Source organism: Oryzias melastigma, linkage group LG21, assembly GCF_002922805.2.
Source record: "Oryzias melastigma strain HK-1 linkage group LG21, ASM292280v2, whole genome shotgun sequence".
NCBI classification, from domain to species: Eukaryota; Metazoa; Chordata; class Actinopteri; order Beloniformes; family Adrianichthyidae; genus Oryzias; species Oryzias melastigma.
In genome coordinates, this window is record NC_050532.1 from 3,016,972 (window position 1) to 3,028,738 (window position 11,767).

The following is an 11,767-nucleotide window of genomic DNA, read 5'->3' on the forward strand; positions in this document are numbered from 1 at the left end:
AATTTTCACACACATACCACCAAGTTAAGTGTACAACCAAAATCAATGGTTTTTAACCTTTAGCTTCAATAGGAGGCTGCCATCTTGAAATAAAAAACATCTTCAGGACTAGCTACAAATATAAACTAACTCCTCCGAGATAATTCAAGCTAACTCCTCAAACACTACTAGAAGCTACTTGTGAAAAAATGTTGGACTTAGAAGTTAGTCGGCTTTAGCGTGGCGATCTCGCAAATGTGGTGTTCCCCTGTTGCTTGCATGGAATATTGTGTAAGTTCAGTATATAAATTGTTGGCTTAAGCTGGAGGAAATTAAATGATATGAACATATTGGGAATGTGGGCGTGGTTAAAGAAAAATCCTTGTTGCCAAGAAAATGTAAAAATTTCCTCATGCTGATTCTTCTAAAAATGACATAGACCTGTTTGGTCCTCCCAGGCGAACAAAACATGAAATGGTTGCCATGGAGAAAAACCAGCAGAAAAGCTGACATTTTGAAAGAAAGTTTTTTTTTTATTATTAATTTGTCACATACGGCTCTACCCACCCCCACCCTCGCGGGGGTGGGTAGCACCTGCATTCCAACACCGCTCGCAACTTTAATTTCACTTTGAAGCCTCATTTTGGAGTCACCACCGGGAGACCAAATATCCAGGGTAAGCAGCTCAATCTTAGTTAATTCAAGTAAAATATGTATGAAGACAGATCAGGTGTGAGAGATAAAAAGGAAGTAGTTCACTTAAAAAGGTAGGTTTTTACCCCCTCCTTGCTCACCAAAAACATGTCCCAAAAGCAATTTCTGCTAATCCAAAATCAGAAGCCCAATGCTTTCTGCCCCGTGACATCTTTACCCCCCAGCTCCTCCAGCAGATGATGGTCTTTTTTCAAGAATAGGCTGACTGGAACCAAGACAGCAAACCAAAAAACCTAAAAAGAAGACAGGATAAAAGCCTTTCCATACATATGAAATCTAATATGTCGAACAGAAAAGGCAGATGATCACTAAAGCATCACTCCTCCCTAATATAAATGTTCCTAATGTTGGGGGCGAACACTTAATGAGTAAATCTCTGAATGCTCTGCGAGCCACTTTACTTTAGATGTGATTTACCAGAATGGCTTTTCTGATTTGATTTCACACTGTTTCTGCTGCGGCGGGTAATCCCTAAACCCTCGGGCCCTCTCCTGGGATTATTACAACAACAACGTGATTTAGACAAAGCCCCGCTTTTCATAGAAAGACGTGCTGAGGGGAGAGCTGCGGGAAAACAAAGACGCAGCTGAGAAAGACGATGGAAAAAAGAGCCAGAAAAGATACATTTAAGAAAAGGCACATTTTCATCATGTGAACTGGAAAGGCTTGGAAAAGTTTTGGTGTTTGGTACGGTGGCCCTGAATATCAAAAATATATAAAAGATCACATCAACACTTAAAAAAGTAAAATCAATGAAAAAAATGTATTTTAGAAATCAAAGCAAAATTTCAGAATCTAAATTGCAAAAAAATTTAAAGTAATTTCCAGAAAATAAAATGTAATTTTTTAAAAATGAAGCAAACTAAGAAACTGGAAGAGGTGGGGATTATGGGATATTACTGATTGGATGATGTTTGACTTTTGACAAGCAGGGAAAGCAGAAGAATTTTCTACTTGAACTGTGGTAAAGAGTTGTTTGAGTGATCACTGAAGTTTTGCAGTGGACGTGCTCAGACACTTAAAGAAATGTCTTCTGCCTAAAGATATTGTCAATACAAAGACTTCCTGTTGAAAAGGAGAACAAACCTCATCCTCAAACCAGTGATGCCCAAGAAGATGTTAAGGTTTCTCATTTTGTTTTTATTTTATAAACATTTCATTTTAATTTCTGGAATTTACTTTTGTAGTCTGAAATGTCTCATTGTTAGTATTATTTACATTTTCTTTAATTGTGATTTGATTTCTAAAATGTATTGTTTTTTTTATTTTTTGTTTTTTCTTTTAAATTGTCATAATGATCTTTGTCATTGTGCTTTTGTGTTGGGTGATTTACACTTCAGGGCCACCGTAGTTTGGACTTTTTTAAAGAATCCATGATACTGACAGTGTGACTTAAGATCACAGAGCGAGTGATATATCAGAGTAAGAATCTATAAAAAAGGTAAATAGATACAAAAAATAAAAATAAATGAAATACCATTAACAGAGGAAAGAGGTATTACAATGTTCTGACTTAAAGACGATGGAGAAAAATGAAAAAGAAGAGAAGTGGACAGCTCTGACTCTGCAAACACCTGTCAGTAGCTCTTTTCTGTGTACCTGCAGCCATGAAGAAGTTGCTGACAAAAAGCAGATCCACACCTGCGGGAATGCGCACATTAAAGGTAAAACCTACAAGAGTTTCTATTGGACTGTTTAGAATCTAATTGAGGAAGACTGAACTGAGCTGAAAAGCAGAGGTTGCAGCTGGTTCTGTGTGTCAGCAGCAATGGAGAAAGACCAAAGAGGAGATTTCTTCATGTTCGGACCAATATTGAGATGATTAGCCTGATGGGTGAAGATGAAGAGGCTAGAAAAAGGTGAAGACAGACAATTTGCAGAGCCTTCCCCCGAGAAAACAAGGAAGGAAAATGAGCTGCTTTGTTGAACAACTCGATTAGAAACCAAAGTGCCTAATGTGAGGTAGAACATCCAACTGGGAGCACATCTCAGAGGTTTGAGACACCAGGATTGACATGCTTTTATTTTGGCTTAAAGTCAGACTTTCACGCATCAAAATAACTCACAAATTGACTCACATGGCGCCACCAACCTCTAGTGGTCATTTAAGGAACTGCAACAAGTGGTTGATGCCTCTGGGAAAAGGTGGTAGACATTTACTGCTATCTTTTTTTCTGTTATGTGCATGAATTTATCTTTAATCAACAGTTTTCATTTAGAGCTAAACTTAAAGAGAGGGTTGCTTTGTGGTGGCAGGGAGGAATGAATCTACTCTCTTTACTTTGTCCACCCATGTTTGGAACACTGCTAAGGTGGGGAGCAGACAGTCAAACTGGCTTTCCTTAAAAAAACAGTCATCCTTCAGCTGCGTGATGGGACAGCCTTGACCTCAGTTTAGTTCTCCTTGAAGATTTGGCAAACAGCTACAATTTCTCCTGGACAGTCAGTGGCATAATCCCTGTGTCCTTGTGATATGTCCTAGAAGTTTCAAAAGAAAGTCTTACACTTGGCTGCCTTACTTTAGAAAATGTTTTTAGAACAGTCAAATCAAAAAAATTGAGCTGTTTTTTTATTTTTTTATTATTTAAAAAAAATAAAACGGCGTATCTCGTTATAATGTAAAAAGTTTATTGTTCTAACAATATAACTTTCTTGTTTGTACAATATAATAACATATTCTAATAATATAATGTTCATGTTTAAACAATATACCTGTTTATCGTGTTATAACATAAAACCTTTGATGTTCTTACAATAAAAATAGCAAGTATCTCAATCATTTTGTTATCACAAAGAGTGAGCAACTCAGTGGCGGGCCGTGCATTTCACACCTAGGCCTTCAGTAGTGCTCCATCTGAATCAATCCAACCCTCATTAACTATTTTATGGCTATAAAACTTCTACTGCAGGTACAACTGCCACACACACACCAAAAGCATAAAAAATAACCTGATAAAATTTCAATATTATGTAGGGAGATAGCAAAATTTTACTCACCAAAAATCCAGATTATTTAAACACAAAATCCATCCTTTCTATCCTCAAGAAGATTTCAATCACTCTGTCGTGCAGAATCCGTGCGTTTCGCAGATGGAAAGTGTTCCGTGGCTGTGATAAGCTGGAAAAGGCTGCATGCGGGAAATGTTCTGGTATTCCTGAAGCCTCTTGTGGTCCAGGAGGGAGACAAACATCGGTTTTTGGGATCGATCAAGGTCTGTGTCTGGAAAATAATATTGTCGGTAGTGCGCGCGAGGATTTTGCTCTGCACCTCTTCGTGCTCTCGGAGCGCCCGTGGTGCGTTCAGGAGCCTCGTAGATTTCAGCTTCACTCCCGCTCAACGGAGTCACGGAACTCCTTTACCCGTGCCAGACAAAACTGTGCCACAACTTTACCCAGACATTCATTTTCCACCAAAAATCAGACGATGAGACGCTTTCCAGTGGTAACATCTTCAAACCTGACACGCCGCTCCTCGGCACCTGTGTCCATCAGCAGAACCAGAGCGAGCTGCGAGCTGTCCAATCAAAGCTCGTGAAAATCCTGACGTTTCCGTGGGCCTTCTAGCTGGCCTAGCACGTGGTCTCCTCCAGATCTGATTGGTTGAAGCAACAGTTTGGTCGACAATTATTTTATGCTACAGGGCCCGCAGAACTGATTGTGAAGGCCTCCGGGCAGATTTCTTTGACCCTAGCAACAAATGGTGCTGCAATGTGATTGGTTAATGCTTAAATAGGAAAATACACGTCTGGAAGCAGCGCAACCAGGGAGACAGCAATGAAAGGACGAAGACAGAGCATTTGGAATTATAGAATACGTATTCACGGAAATAAATAATAATTAATATCAGTCTGTGATTCAGATATTTTTAGGCCAGCAGAGAAGGCCTTGCAGGCCCTGACGGCCCGCCACTGGAGCGACAAATGCATTTCAAAAGAAAAATTATCACTTTTTGCCGTTTAGTGAGAAGTATTCTCTTCAAGCTGCAGATAGACAAATGCAGCAAGACGGCTGCTAAGGGACCGTCTACAAAGTGCAATCTTGGGGAAAGGACATTCTGTAAAAACCAATAATCTATCAAAAACTAATAAATCTCTGCATTTATATGAGCTAGTTATGAAGACTCGAGCTCGATAAAAATCTTTGGGAAAAGTCATTCTTCCTTTTGTTCTATTATGTTCAATAGAGATGGAAGAAATAACAAAGATGCTCAATAGCTCTGAAAATATTCAAGCCACTGTCTTCAAATTTTTGGTACTATCCCAATCACGACCTCAGTGTCCTACTACAAATAAAATTATAGAAATTTGCTTTGTTTCAGAGCTATTGAGCATTTTGTGTTACAATATGATCCATATTTATATTAAAGAAAATCATTATATATTTCCCCCCAAAAATATTGTAGAATGAATATGATGACGAGTCTTCACCAACGCACCAACGTTCCCAGTCACAACTCAGAGACGAATTTAAAATGAACCTCTGTCGCTGTGCAGAAACTAAAAATTGAAGTCTTTTTTTTAAGTTATAAACAACATTATCAGAATTAAAAAATCACTGGGAAAACTTAAAATAGATATTATTATTATTGGAACTTTTGTCAGACTTTTTTCTGTTAAAGCAAAAGATGTTAAGCAACAAACAAAGCAAAATCACATGGAAATGAAAGCTTAAATATATCTTCCAGTATAGAAGTACGTCGTTACATTTCATTGAAAACTTTGATTGAAAGTGAGAAATGCATAAATAGTAATTTTTTATTCTGCTGCATTAGACAAAATGTATCTTTCAGGGATGTCTTTGAGTTTGTTATTTTTAAATCTGGTTGGAATGTGTTTTATAATTTTGTGAGGATTTCACATTTTCCTGGAGATCTTTTCATGTTTGGAGCAGGATGCAGCAGCCCTGCCCTCTGGAGGAGAGTGCAGCAGCAACGCTGTCATCTGCTGGGGAAAAGCATCAAGCACCAAAAGAAGCAGAAGAATCTGAAAAGACGTTGGTTCAGGGAGGGAAGTGACTGAGTTTATATTTAGGTGTGTATTTATCAGTGACTGTTTATGGCATAAATGAAGAATACAGAGGTGGAGGCGCCCATTTTCTCACCCATCTTGAACTGATTTGAAAACAAATCAAAGATTCCTCTCAAAACAGGTAAGAGGACTGATCCAGAACGATGGTGGATGATGTAGAGCTGAGGATTTGACCTTCATCTGTTACTGAAAAGCCCTCGCCTCAACTTAAACCCGTTAACACCAGAGCTTAAAGTGTAACCAAACTCAAAATACACTTTTTTGTCTGTTGACCTCTATAAATGGGGCTTTCAAGTGCTGTCTGTTGATCATTTGCAAAGTCTCATGAATAGATCTGTCAGAGGAATCAAGTCCCTCCTTCCCAGGTTAACTCCAGCTTTTCTCGTATTTTTTGGAGTTCAAGTTCTTTCCTCTCCAGTCTGTTTCCACAGTGGGACACAGTTCGAAGTAGTTTCCTTCAGTGAATTACAAACCCACTGTTAGTTTTTCATACGTTACAGACCTAACCTATTGATTGGGCCACTTTGTGGTGTTAGAAGCTCCGGAGCTCAAATAAGTCTCTCCAGCCTACACTGTTACAGTGTGAATAGTGCTTTACACAGGGGCCTGCAAAATCAATGGGAGTTATTTGTGAAGAAATAGTGGTCTGCTTGATAGATGGGTTTGTGTTTCTCCACAACTCGTAGGAAGATGCAGCTACTTTTAATGAAAGAAAAGCTTCCTCCAGCTGAACCTTTGTCTTTCTTTTCATTCAGTTTGATTCTCTTGGCATCGTCTGAAGTCACAGGATCTATAACGCGATGCTTCATCCCATTCCTGGTCAAATGAATCATTGTGAGAGGCAGATTGTAGCCCAGCTGGCAGGAAGTACAATCATCCTGAACAGCGAACGCACCATCAAGTGACACAGAAAGGATGGATTTATTACTGTCATCGGGTTGTTGAAAAGGCCAACGGCAACAGGAAGAACGGCGTCTCGTAATTGTTGTTCCGGCATCACCGCGTTCATCTCCCTGCATTACAAAGGTTCCTGCAGACGAGGGAGTGCCATTCATCTTTTCACTCAGTCTTGGCAGGAAAATGAAGCAAAAGTGAAAAACCTGATTTTTTTTTTGTTCCCACCATGAGAAAAACTTTCTACTTTCCATCCTGTCAAGGTGACTTCTTTATTCCCCAACCGTGAGGGTGGTTTTGAAAGCGCAGTGTTTCCATGCCGTCCTTGCTCTGTTTGGTTTTGTTCCCTTGTAGAATTTCTCACCTCGTCCAGCCGGTCTTAATGTAAGGGGAGGCGGATTCTTTGCAGCACTTATTCACACTCAAAGGTTTCCTTCTGGTTTGAAATACACAACATCCAACAGTGAGGGAGTGAGCAAAAAATAGTACACTTGAAACCTATTTTATCAACTATACTTGGATATTAGTATAGCAAGAATACAATGGATCAGTAGCAGTAAATGAATACTTACTAAATACCTCTTTAGGCTTAAATTTGAACATTTTAAGTTTACTATATAGAAAGTGTTAAATAAGTAAATTTCAAGTATACTGCCTCACTTTTTGGTATGGACTACCTGTGAGAACATTTAAGGGGCCGTATTAAGAAAAATCAACTTTTTGAGTTTTTAAGTACATTATACTGCTCATTCTTCTGTATTCAGAACCTCAAACCGGTGTTTTGATCCGTTCATGCATTTAAGAGAAATCGTCTAAAAACCTGCGTTGTCAGCAGCAGCCCCTCCCATATTCACGAAAACGAGCAGGTCCTCACGTGCTGATGTCACAGAGTGAGACCGCCCCCTCCAAGAAGAGTCGGCTCCGCCCCCAGGCTAACACAAACACTTTCTCTTCAAAGCTAGAATGGAGCAAACTATTTCCTGGAGGAGGAAGGGAGCAGACTATATACTGATAGAGAAAGGGAGCAGACCATTTCCTGGTGGAGAAAGGGAGCAGATGATACATTAGTGGAGAGCAGACTAGAAGACAGTTTCTTGGTGGAGAAATTGAGCAAACTATTTCCTGTTGGAGAAAGGGAGAAAACTATACACTTGTGGTGAAAGGGAGCAGACTATTTCCTGCTGGACAAAGGGGAGCAGACTATATACTGATGGAGAAAGGGAGCAGACTATTTAATGGTAAAGATAGGGAGCAGACTATTTCCTGGCGGAGAAAGCGAGAGGCCTATAAACTAGTGGAGAAAGGGAGAAGACTGTTTCTTCGTGGAGAGATGGAGCAGACTATTTCCTTGTAGAGAAAGCAAGAGGCCTATATACTAGCGGAGAAAGTGAGAAGACATGGAACAAACTATTTACTGGATGAGAAAGGGAGAAAACTATACACCAGTGACGAAAGGGAGCAGACTATTTCCTGCTGGACAAAGGGGAGCAGACTATATATTGGTGGAGAAAGGGAGAAGACTATTTCATGGTGGAGAAGGGGAGAAGGCTATATTGTGGAGAAAGGGAGAGGACTATTTCTTGGTGGAGAAAGGGATTGGTCTATTTCCTGTTGGAGAAAGCGAAAACAGTTTTTGAGGATTTTTCAGATTAAGGATACTTGAAAAAAGAAAAGAAAAGAAACGTTCACTGCCAGTGCTAATCAAAACATTGTTCTCATCATTTAAAAAATTTGATGTTTTTCTGAAAGATTTAGGAAAATCATGGTATATCCCCTTTAAATAACCTGCTCTTTGCCAAGAGTTTGCTTCTAATCTTTTATGAAGGGCTAATGAATTCTGATAGAGCTGCATTAAAAACAACCTGCAGATGTTTCACCGTGGTTGTAGTAAACTTTAATTTTATTTTCTTAAGAATATTTGAGGATATGTATAGCTATAGACCATGTTGAAGTAGTGCGGGAAGTATACTAACAGAATACTTCTTTAGACTAAATTAGAACATTTTAAAGTTTACAGTAGATAGTATATAAAGGTTAAAAACTGCCTTACTTTTAGTGTGGATTAAGTGTACTTATAGTACATTTAACTTAACTACTTTTTGGCATTCTGTTAAAAATTATGCAATATTTTGTTATTTTCATAGATATTTTCCTTTCTCTCTTTTTATTTTTCATCCAAACATTTTTCTTGTCCAATTATTGGTCAGTTACAAAAAAGTTTCCACTTTTACTCTACTTTTTATTTAATGTATAAAAGGTGCTATACCTGTGTTACTTATAGAAGAGTCTTCTCGTCACGTCTCATTGAGGCGTGACCGTTCTCGGCAGGAGACGGCGCTCAAAGTGTCTAATGAAGGGTTCTATTGCTATACGTGACATTTTCTGTACTTTAATGTCCTTGCATCTTCGTCGTTGACTGACAGGAGAAGAAAGCTCTCTGACTCGTGACATGGCAACATGCTGATACATGACAAGCTATGATAATTATCAGACATCAGCTCTGCCTTTAATGGCCTTTTTGGCATATTTATTTACGTTTGACAAAGTTGGAGGTTCATCTTCTGCCTTTCATTTCTCTTTCGAGCTTCTCCACACCTCTGCACGTGCTCTGCTGTGTGACCTCAGCTAAGTTTGATAATTAGCCACAAGGCAAGAAATGATTCTAGAGGCCACATCTGATGCAAAGCTGCTCAGGCTCCTGATGCCAGCTGCTACAAGCTAAAAAATAGCTCATGAAATGATCTCTCCCATAGGAAGGTTTCTGTCTAAGGTGGAGATCTGGGGGTGCAGCTCATAATCTGAGGTTGAATATTTCCTTTTGGCTTTAGCATGAAGGGTCCTGTAGGCTTGATGATGAACAGTCATGAGTGCAGAAGGTAAAGCTTGCACACAAAAGGAAAACTGCAGTCACACTGAGGCTCAACAGACTTCTTTATCCCTGAAAAAAAAAAGGTCAGTCACTCTTGAAGCTCCATGTTGGCTTTTCTCAATTTAAAATCATTGATTTTTTTTTTTTCTTTCCTCACTGTGAATAAAAGTGGGGAAAAGGTTTACCGAACAAGGATGACTCCACATTTGAACCTAAATGTATTTACAGCAAACATTAATCTGAATTCACCTGATTCCTCTACATGCATGAACTCCTGGTTCACCTAACCTCACACTTCTGCCAAGTTAACATCTTAAAGTCCCTCTCCAACTATCTTTTAATCTGTTATAAAAAAGGTTTTCAGTGTTTTTTTCATCCTGATTATGTCATTCATTTTAAGACAAAATTTAAAAAGTTTTAAACACTTATGGATTGAAAGTTTGAATGTGTTGTCATTTTTTATACTAACATTTCAAGTTTCTTCTTTGCCGTTGTCCTTCAACTCTTTGATTTTTTTTAGCAAATATTTTTAAAATTGTGCGAGTTAGTTTCTGCTACTGCAACATCATGAATTGGACTGCAAGCTTTATTTATCATGGTGCGCAAATGTTTTTTGGGTGGAAACAAAATTTTAAGGGGAATGCACAAGTTCAAAATCTAAATTTTAATCATTTAATCCAAGAAAAATCGTGTAAAAAAATATAGTCATCTAATTTAAAAGCACCTCAAGAAAACTGAACTTAACACCAAAAGTGCAAAAAGATAAAACCGCCAAACCAATAAAAGCACAATAAATACCAGCTGAAAGAAAATAAACAGTGAAATCATAGCAAAATTTGTGATTATTTTTGGATGTAATTAACATGTTCTTGTGGGTGGGGGTGGGGTGAGGGGTAGACTCAAGCTAGCAACATTTATGCGAAATTTTGTTAAAATCGCTTGAACACAAATATTTTCCCAAATCTAACATTTTTCCACTAAATGGCCGCCAAGTCATTAGCTGTGTGGCCATCCGACAATAATTTTAAAACTTCCTCTGGATATCCCCAATATTTTTCTTTCTTTAGTGAATTCAGATTTTTTTTTTTTTTTCTGAAGCCCCATTGAAGATTTGTTTTATGGTTTGACCTGTTATGATGTTATTTTTTTAGGGAGGGGGCCGTTCAGTATACCCAAAATTCAAGTTTAGGTCTGGTGCTGGGTCAAATTTCTGCTCAGAGGTGTGGATTTTTTTCCAACTATCTGGTCCTTGTATCAGTGACTGCTGCAGACAATAATAATTGAAAGATCACTGGGAAAGATTTTACAATCGATCAAAACATGATCAGGGTGGTCTTCAATTATTTTTCCATTTAAGAGGAAACTCTTTGATGGAGACTGGAGTCCTACATCGGCCACAGCACCTTACAGTGAGAAGTTCTCTCATCCTTTAAAGTGAGACATTTTGCACACTGTCAATAATAGCAATGACTAAAATAGACAGTCATTGCATGAAATCAATAACGCCACTTTCCTTTATCAGACTGTGCTGGCAGGCAGTCTGACACACTGGCACTGTCCTGACATTTACCCCCTTAGCTCAATCTTAGAACAGCTGCTTTCCCAGAAACGAGTCTTTTTAGAACAATTAAGCTCAGCAGCGACATCCTGTGCTGAGCCACTGAAACTTTAAAACATAGAAATTCTTTGCGTGAAATTCTGCAAAAATTGTTTACACACTTCTCTGAAACCAACAGTTAAACATCTGACACAAAAGAAAGCAGTATAAACAATGATTTGTAAAAATAAAAAAGGACAAAAAATAACCTATATAAACTGTCTTCTATTAAAAATAATATCACATTTTCAAGCTATATCCTCCTTCAAAGGTTAACATTAGCTTGGAGTGCATTCACATTATTGTTTTATACTAATATGATAAGAGGATTTTTTTTTATTGTATTGATAAGTTCTGTTAAAACTTAAGAAATACGAATATACAGTATAGTATGTAACAACTACAAGTTTCTTTTCAGATGAAGTAACGTCTAAAACGACCGTAACTCAGACGCAGCTCCCCCTAAAAGAGTGAAGTTCACCGCTTTGCACCTGGTAAAACCAGACACGGCGATGTGCTTGCTGGTGCTTCTGTAAAGTTCTCCAAAACAGACCCAAGTTATCGCTCAACATCATCCATATTTTCCTTGATGTGGCAACGAATGAAGCGAGGCAGAAGAAGGAACAAGTTGGACTAGGAGAAGAGACCCAGAGTCCAGATGCTGATGGTGGTTTGGCAGGACCGCGC

The 11,767-nt window shown here is 38.5% G+C and overlaps 1 long non-coding RNA gene across 1 annotated transcript; it reads left to right on the forward strand.

Annotated features, from left to right (window-relative positions):
- Nucleotides 1-216: 216 nt before the first annotated feature.
- On the forward strand, nt 217-5,825 carry LOC112155549. The gene is made up of 3 exons (XR_004946988.1): nt 217-655; nt 2,299-2,357; nt 5,584-5,825. It is a non-coding gene; the product is annotated as an uncharacterized LOC112155549 (long non-coding RNA).
- The last annotated feature ends 5,942 nt before the right edge of the window (nt 5,826-11,767 follow it).